Source organism: Coturnix japonica, chromosome 3, assembly GCF_001577835.2.
Source record: "Coturnix japonica isolate 7356 chromosome 3, Coturnix japonica 2.1, whole genome shotgun sequence".
Taxonomy (NCBI): domain Eukaryota; kingdom Metazoa; phylum Chordata; class Aves; order Galliformes; family Phasianidae; genus Coturnix; species Coturnix japonica.
The window spans coordinates 21,103,233-21,112,598 of NC_029518.1; the positions used below are offsets into that span (position 1 = coordinate 21,103,233).

A 9,366-nucleotide genomic window follows, 5' to 3' on the forward strand; every position below is an offset into this window, starting at 1 on the left:
GATGGTCAGAAAGGTAGATTAGCATGTGGACATACTGATGATTATTCAAATAGAAAATAAGCATTCACACAACCACCTATTTTCATTTTCAGATACACAGTGTATTTTGCTGCAATTATATTGATGGTAGTGTTTGATATTTTTAAGTGTCAGAACTGTGGACCTATATCCTTCATTACAGGAATGCTTTAACTGTTTTTCACTGATAAAACAGATACATATGGAGATGCGATTCAGAGATTGACTGAGAGAGTGATGAATGATGAATACTATTGAAAATTGCTCTGTAGTGTTTCCCCCTGTGGTGTCAATACAGGACATTTCCAACTCCACAAACTATGAGTGGCTGGGGAGATACTTGAACTGTATGTTGACATTTAGCACGTAAGAGACTGTGATTTTTGACTTTTTTTCTCTCCCCTGCAGTGCTGAGATATGAGTATTGGAAAATATGGAAATCTAAGACCAGAACTCGCGGTCTTAAGAGCATGATGAGTTCTTGTTCCAACATACCACAGCGATTACTGCAAGATAGAAATGATCCCATTCGCACACATCACAGGCAGGACCTCTGCAGATCAGTGCTGCAGGAGGCACTTGGGAAGAATAAACAACTGCAGGGTGCTTTCTTCTGTTCACACATATCCAGAACTTGGCTGATGTTTTTAGGTTGAAGGGCAATATTCCTTGTACCGTGTCAGTGGCAAGCTGTGCTGTTTTCAAAGGCTAAGCTACAGCCCTGAGTGTTACAGGCTACAAGGGGGAAATTATTATTATTATTATTATTTCTTTTTCAGGGTGAGAAGAGTTGAGCCCTTAATTTTTTTTAAGGGAGCTCAGTTTGGCTATCAATTTATTTTTTTCTTGCTCTTTCACCTGCAGACAATTACGACTAGAAATGTTATTTCTTTCACTGGTCGAGGGCTAAGCATCCATTTGTTGGCACAGTCAGAAAACTGTCTATCCAAGTAATATAAAACAATTGTAAAGATATTTGCAGCCCACTTTATTTGCTATTACAATGAAACAAAGAGAATGTGAGGAATGAGGTCTGGCTTCATCGTTGAGCAGAGCAGGTTTCTAGAAAATACACTTTAATTACATTTCTCTTTTTTGGGGGCTGTAAGGCAGAAAAAGTCTCTAAGTTTATTCTATATCAGAAAGATAACCAACATGTAGAACCTGCAAAAAGAATTGTTAGATGTAAAAGTATTATGAACTCTGTACTTCATCTGGGTGGTAAAAAAAAAGATGTCTTTATTGGTTCTAATCAATCAAGGCCAGGAAGAAGCAGTGCTAAAGCAATATCACAGCTTCTCAGAACAAGAAGCAGGAAAATATTTGAAAGACAAAAGCACAGATAGGTTTTACTAACTTTCAGGTTTTATACTGTTGCTGGTTGGAGCAGGTTGAAGGCAGAAGATGCATGCAAAATTAGCCCAGAGGACAGTGCAAGGTTGAGAGCCCAACTCTTCTTGACAAGAGAGACAAAGTGAGTCAGAAGCACAGGTTACTGAGACCTTGAGACAACATGATTCAGATGACAGGCTACTGAAGTTTGGATTCATGGACTTAGGTAAAAACAGAGTGACATTATAACCAACTCTTGTAGACTGTTTATAGGAGGCTGAACAAGTTGGCCACGTTTTCAGAAAACATATTATCTTCTATCTCTCATTGCTGATATTTAGCTTTAGCCACTCTGGGGGTAACTAAGAAAATATAAGTAAATTATAGGCATCTTCTTTTCTATTTTTATTTTTATTTTATTTTTTTCTACAAGGAGCAGTAAACATTCTTATGATTACAACAGTCAGGTCTCAAATGCTGCATGTTCCAGATGACACAAGTACAAACCTGCCAAAATGATTATGCTTCAGCAGCATCAAATCCTGCTGGCCATATCTCTGTTTGCATGGGTGTAAAGTAAATGTAAATCATCTGTGGTCAGTGCAGACATTAATCGTCATGTCAGTGTTGCAGTGAGCAACATTTGACCTTCCGCTGCACTTCTGGATACTGCTACTGTGCAACAACTGCACCATGAAAAGCTGATGATGCACCACAGGTTTTGGGAACTGCTGTTCATCACCAATGGTGCATTAGGAATCTGCTCGGTAGTTAGTGCTATATGCCTGTGAGGTGAAGCATATGGATTGTTGCACGTTTGGCCAGGATCAAAATCCATCTGCCAAAGCATGTTGCCACTACATGAGACCTTTCCTTCTGCCTGGGAACTGTTGAATCACAGCCTAAACCACTGATTGGTCACCTGAGGCAAGCACTGAGTCAGCCATAGGAGCACAGGTGAAGGCAATTCAGCTATGCTACCGGAAGGGGTGGAGCCTGGCTGCACCTCTCCTAAATCCCATGAAAGGGCTGACTGCCACTGGGGAAGGGTTTCTTTCTGGAGATCCTTACCTTTGCAGTTTTTCTGAGAGCCTAAGGTACAGGTGAGCACTTCCATTTATTTTTGATTATTGCTTTCCATTGTGATAACCAGTTTAGTTATGTGACCTGTAAAATGCCAGCCTAGCTATGATGCTCCGCTAATTGTATGTTTCTTGATTGTACACCTTCTTTTCCACTTCCTTATCTTGTCAGAGCTGGTAATGCCTGTTCCTGAAGGGTTGTGGTTCGGCTTGGGGCATTGAACAGCATCTCGAGAGGACAAATTAAGGAAGAGGCTGCTCTGAGGTTGTACCAGACCTGGAAAGTAATTATGCACCAGCTTCTTGGAAAGGAGATGTAATACCAGGTGGGAAGTAAGGTTAAAACTTAATGTTAAAATTAACAAACAGTTACTATGTTAAAGTATTTTTAAGAAAATGTTTAGGGAGAAGGAAAATTTGTTAGATGAGTTTTTATTGTGAAGGAGTTTCTATTACTTATTTATTTCTTGTTGAAGTACTAAATGAAGATTCATATTGATTTGGATTCAGGAATTTGGGATCATTCTTAATAATTAGTTACCGAAGTTAGGAGCCCAGATTATAAAATATAGGTAGATCTTTTTTATCTGTAGAGTACAAGAAAGGAAATGCTTATCCTGTCCTCTGTTCTGAGAAGTTGTCTCTGTTTAAGGATGTATAGACCCAAAAAAGGAATTTGATACACTGAATCAGTCCTAAGACTCAAACTATCCAGGAATAGGATTTTTTTTTTTAATGCTTAGTTCTGTAAGTTTGATTTTAAATACCATAATAAAAAATTAAGTGATATTTTCTTAAAGAAAATGGAATTTCACTCTTTGTAATTAATAACTTACTTACGGTGTTGGACTCTTCAAGTTGAATTCACTGTTATTATTGTCATTGTTAGGAAAGTAGGCAGAGGCAAGAATACATGCTACAGGCTCTATTAGAGTGGACCAATGTTTGTTCTTTCGCATGTGCTTGAGCAGGGTGCAGATGCACCTATGGGAAGGAGCAATGTACGTTTGCATAACAAATGGTAGGCTGAAGAGGCTGTGAGTAAGCTAGAGACACAGCCACTATGTTCATGCATTGCTCAAGTCAGGTATAAAACACTGCAGCAAGTTACAAGAAAAGGCCATGCTTTTATCACTTCACATTTTTTTGCAAACCTTGAGGAAGCAGCAGTGAACAAACAAGGGTGCATGTTTTGTTCTGTGGTATCCAGAAATAGTATCGCACAGATTCAGTTGTGGAATAAACTGTTCTGGAAAGGTGTTATTTTGTACTCTTGGAACTTTACTAAATTAGAAGTTATAGATTAAAGAGCTGCAAACTTGCCAGTGGCTTTATGAATAGGATTTTTAATACATTTGGATTTTAAGGCTCTTCACACATTTTATTTGAAAAGCTCAGGTTTCCATTTTGGGGGCTGAGTTTGTATTTTAATGAATCAAAGTGTGAATGAAACAGTGAGCTGTTAAGACTTAGGAGCAACAGTTATTCAGAACTGGCTATCAATAGAAAACAGCCTTCAATAGGCTACAGCTCCGAATGCTTGAAGGAAAAAGTGCTACCTATGTAGATAGCAATCTACAAAATATATTTGTATTAAGACTGTACAGTGCTTGCTTTTGTCCTCACAAATAAGTATCTGAATGAAGGCTTACCATTTTCTGTTTAAGTTTATTTTTATCTACTTAATTCACACAGAAAATAAAAATATAGAAGATACTTGAATAAATAGCTATTAAATTCTTTGAGAAAAGTAAATATTTTATTGACCAGGAGCCTGCTCAGATAAACTGGGATGAGAATACAATGTTTATTTCTAAGTGGCCCAGTAGTGTTTCTGTCATGGCCCTGGAGATTCCTAGCACGCTTCTGTTCTGAAATGGCTTCAAAGGATAGCTGAAAGATTGCATAGGCAAGACAATGCTGCAAAATGATTTTGTTTTAGGAAAGCTATTTTTTTCTCTGGCTTGAGTTACTGAAGGCATTTCTGTCTTCTGCTGAAAGGAGGTTACCCAAAAGATTTTTTTCCACTGGTGCTATAAGAAGGCTGAGATAGGGCAACTGATGCCCAGTTTTTCTAAGCATTCACTTGGCCCAGAAGGTAAAAAGATTTGTATGCCACAACAGCAATAGAGGCACTATTTAAGCAAGATGGACAAGACACTGAGATGTTTGTCCAGGAAGCTACACAGGAGAAGCAAGCATCAATATGAACCCAAATGCAACTGTTACAGGAGAAGGTAGCAACACTGAAGCATTAATGCTTTGCTTTTTGTGGTTGAATTACAGACTTTTTTTTTTTTTTTTTGTCCCAGTTTTCTGTCAGTTCTCTGAATGCAGTATTAAAAAATAAAAAGAAATACTTGGTTTCAGATGTCATGAGTAACTGTTCAGCGTTACGCATTGACATCTGAGGAAAACAGGGCTTACAAGCGATCTGTGGTTTTAAATTAGATTTGCCAAATGCTACATAAAACAATCAGATACGCACAAATTAAAGCTGTTGACAGCCATTTGCAAGCTGGATTATAAGGAGATTGAGCTCAATGAATATTACTGCCAACAAATCTGAATTGTTTCTACTGTGAGTATAGAGTACTCAAGATAACTGGTGGCATGTTTTAGATAACAAAGCGGATTTAAAACAAAAGATAGCTCTACACTTCCACAAGAGGGCGTGCTAATAGCACCTACAGTTGTTTGGTTTTTTTTAATGGTGTTATAGGCTGCTTTATGTCAACTGTTTTATTTGTGCTTGTAATTTTGAGATAAAGCAGAATCTCAGTTTTTATCAGCCTTTAAACAAAACCAGTTAAGTGTTGATTTTAATAATTCTTGATCAGCATTTTATCATGTTTGATTAACTGGAAAAAGAATTGAGAATCCAATGGAAGGACTTATGCAGTTTTGGGGGTTTCCTCTGATTTGACATAATGCTTTTCTTTTGTATCCATATGCTCATCGAGGTAGTAACATGCGTTGGTTCTATCAGCTGATGTGAAGTAGTTGTTAGTTGAGCTTCTCAGCACTGCTGATATTTAGAAGCAGGTAGCATCCTATGGCAGCTATATATACTCTCTTGACTACTGAGCCAGCCCAGGCATCTCTGCACAGGACTGCTTTGTGGTTTCAGTTTTGCAGTGAGACCAGCAAATGTATTTGCAGATGAGTTATACTTGACATCTCTAGGAGAGCTTGCCAAACTATTTCCAGTGAAACCTTTCTGTCACAGCATGTATCAGGAATTCAGCCATCAATCTCATCTGGGACTCATTTCTTGCTTCTCATCTCAAGTGGAGTATGCTTAATTCCCTTTTGTAGCAGCAAAGAAGGCATGGCATAATAATAGGAAAGAGGGGTGAAGAGCTGAATTGAGTGAGCTAGGTAAATTTTCTTCTGACCTACAGCCTGCTACAGAAGATAATGGGACAGATGCATAAATGTCGTCTTTCAAGAACAGAGATATATTTTACTTAGCTTTGTAATCTATGAGCAAAATTCCATAAAAATCCACTGTGAAAAGTCTGTAAAGCATGAGAAATCACCCGTTCATCATATTAAACATTCCATGTTTTATTTATCTTAAACTTACTAGAGTTAAGTGTTACATATGGCAGAATAAAGTAAATTCAGAATTGTATCTGTTAAAGTTATTCCTGACTTAATTGTCACTCCTGGATTTGTGTTACAAAGGAGGCTGGTTAAAATAAATAAAAACACATAATGCTGTAGTTCATGATTTGAGACTGACCTCTAAGAGTGAGATCTTCTGGAATAGGTAGCAGCAAAGTCTGTAATTATGTCTCAGGTCTAGGTGAATATTTTTACTGAAGAAAAAAACTGATTTCTGCTAGTATAATAAGTTTTGAAGTGCCCTTTAGCTCTCTTGTTGCTTTGTTAATTACTTTATACTAGGCGTACTTCCCGATATCTAAGATAATGCAACAATCAACTGATGCTCTTTCTCATGCTGGTACTTTGAGAAAAGAAAATTGATTATTTCTTCCTCTTCTTTTGTAGACCTTGCAACCTCACAATCTGTGATTATATCACCAGCTGGGACACGTGCTGGAGAGGAATTAGATGAACTGGATGATAACATTTTTCCATTCAGAGGGCGTGTGTGACTCTCCTCAAGGAACAGAATGCCTGAAATCAATGGATTCCAGGGTAGCTCAGCCTATGATAGACTCAAATGTATAATTGCAGCTCTTAAAGTGTAATGAGGCCCAACCGTACAGTGAAGCATTTCCAAACATATGTATGCGATATGGGAAGAATCAAGTCCAAAGATTTGTCTGGTCATAAACTGCAAAAAGTTATCTGTAAAATCTGTAAAATGTAAAAAATCTAGGGAACTCTCTAACACAAAACTTCATTTATTTTTATTCACACCCACCATATTTCTCCTCAGTTTTTTTCTTTTGCTGTTTTGCTTTGTTTTTAATTATATTTAAAAAAAAAATAAAAAAAAAAAAGAGAGAGAGAGAGAGTCTTGAATCCTATTCTTGGATTCTTGTACATAAATCTGGAGTTGTACTGGACTTTCAATACTATTATGTTCATCAGTTGCACCATGAGAAGAGAGCTCCCACATTCACCAAGGGCTTGTGGAAGAAGGAGAGCAGCAAGGAGAATGCACAACAGGTACTAAGATGACAGTTGTGAAAAAGCAGGTCACATTGGAAAAGTGTTGTACAATGAGTGATTCAGGGTAACTGACCATAATTTCAATAGCCAGTTCAGCTGAATAGGGCTATATCCACCAACCATGCTGTATGTGTATGATAGGTGGGTACTGCCCTCTTTTTATATCCTGTCTCCTAAGAACACTATGTAATAGAATGTCTCAGCAGTTGGAGACAAGGCCTAGAAGCCAATTTCTCTGGACTGCCAGACTGGATTAGGACAGTGTTTTGGATGGCATAAGCTCCTTATGTCATTGGAGTATGTGATGTCAAGGATATCTTACATTTGAAAATTAAAATTGATATTTTAAAAAAAAAAACAAAAACAAAAAAAAACACTTATTTCTCAAAATTTCTTTTAAACTGTGTTCCAACAATAACTTATGCTTTCTGGCAGCAGAAAGTAAGAGTCCACATCAGCAAACCCAAGTGGTTCTAGAAGGACTGCTATGCATTATTATTATTTGAATAATTAATTTAAGTTATTTCTATTGTTTGAAAAAGTTTTAACTTCAAATTGACCAGTCTTCGTGACATTTCACAAGACTGACAAAGCAGTTCTCTGGGAATCATGTGGGTTTTTTCACTAAACTTGCAGCTAGTAATCCCATATGGCTGAAAACCCAAGGAATTGGAGACCAGATATTCCATGAAGAATGATTAAGTGGTCCATATAAATCTCAGACTAAGAATTTTAAGTAAACAATAAAAAGACAGAATAAAGAGAAAGGAGGAAACTATTTTAGTGAAATACTACAATTCTAATATCTTCCATTTCTCTAAAATCAGCACTCCTCATTTCAGTGGAAGAATTTTTGCTTGTTAGTTTTTTTTAGCTGGACACAATAAAATTACAGGAAATTTCATTCATGCAGAACAGTTTATGCATTTGATGTTGTACTGATTATACTCAAATAAGTAGACTCGCATAGACTTCTGGTGCATGCACTGGGATATATTTTCTTACATCTGTGTTCACCTCCAATAACTGAACTGTAGCAAAAATGTCTATACAATATTTCAAAATACCATGCAGATGTGAGAAATGTTACGCATGAATTAGAAAAGAAAAACTGGCCTTGGAATTTTGAACAAGCCCAGATTAAGACTCCAATGACCCAGTGGCAAATTGCAAGAATGTTCTGATCCAAAAGGAAATTTCCCAAGAGTAACGTTGATTTTTATGCATAGGCAGGAGAGAGAAGTTAGTGGGGGAAGCAGGCTTGAGAAAGGCAAAAATGACAGCAGTATTAAATCATAGGCTGAAGTTATTCATTTGAATGAAACGGTAGCTCATATTGTAGGTGTACGTAAAATGTATGTATTTCTCAGAAGCAAGGTGGAAATGAGCTTGCAAAGTGTTAATGAGATCTTCCTTAAAGTCAGCTGGTCTTTGGTAGTCTAGAAGAGAGGGGGAAAAATGCAAGTATTAGCTGCCAAATTCTTGAATGATTGATTTTTTTAGCATAGTTTTTCTGATTGCATGATGCACTGTTTACTAGTGAAATCAGAATTGTGGATATTCTTGCAAAGTAGTTTTAGAAAACTATGAAGAATTATCTGGAAGCAAATTGGAGGAGAAAATTGTCATAAATTATAGAAATATTTAAATATAATGTGAGATATCTGAGAAAATTCACTTGACGAATAACAAGTCTCTAAAAAAGCCACAGTAAATCACTGTGTGTAAATTTTTCCATTCTGTATGTAGTTCGTAGCTAGGTTTGTCATTTAATTTCTGCAAGTACTGTGAGAAATCAGCTAGCCTGGAAGGTCTTCAGGGCTCCTATTACTTTTTGGAAACTTAAATCCCCTGCGTGATTCCATATCCCAAACTGCAGTTCTGTTGTTAAAGCTATGGGTTTGATGAAGTCACACTGTTCTTTTCTTGTGCTGTAGTAGTGTTTTGTTGCTGCCATAATTATTTCAAGACTAAAGGAAGAAATACTCCTGTGTGCTGCTTTGAAAGGTAAGAGCACAAATAGAAATACAGCTGAACTGGAAGTTGATGTGCATTCTAGGATGCTGAATAATAGTACCTGGGGACTGCATGTGTATGAAGCTAGAATAGTTCTTTTGAGTCAAATGTTTACATAAGACAGGCTTGCCCTATTAGTCCAGACAGTTTCTAGTACAGAGGGTCTCTGGCATTCTAATTTTGTCACACAGTAGTAAAAGATTGCTTCTCCAAGCTTCAAAAAAAATTGCAAATAATGAAACAAGAGGGGTCAAGCTGAACTGAGTAGATA

The 9,366-nt window shown here is 37.0% G+C and overlaps 1 long non-coding RNA gene across 1 annotated transcript; it reads left to right on the forward strand.

Moving 5' to 3' along the window:
- Positions 1-2,377: 2,377 nt before the first annotated feature.
- LOC107311127 lies at positions 2,378-7,996 on the forward strand. The gene is made up of 3 exons (XR_001553875.1): positions 2,378-2,453; positions 2,605-2,758; positions 6,450-7,996. It is a non-coding gene; the product is annotated as an uncharacterized LOC107311127 (long non-coding RNA).
- Positions 7,997-9,366: the final 1,370 nt, after the last annotated feature.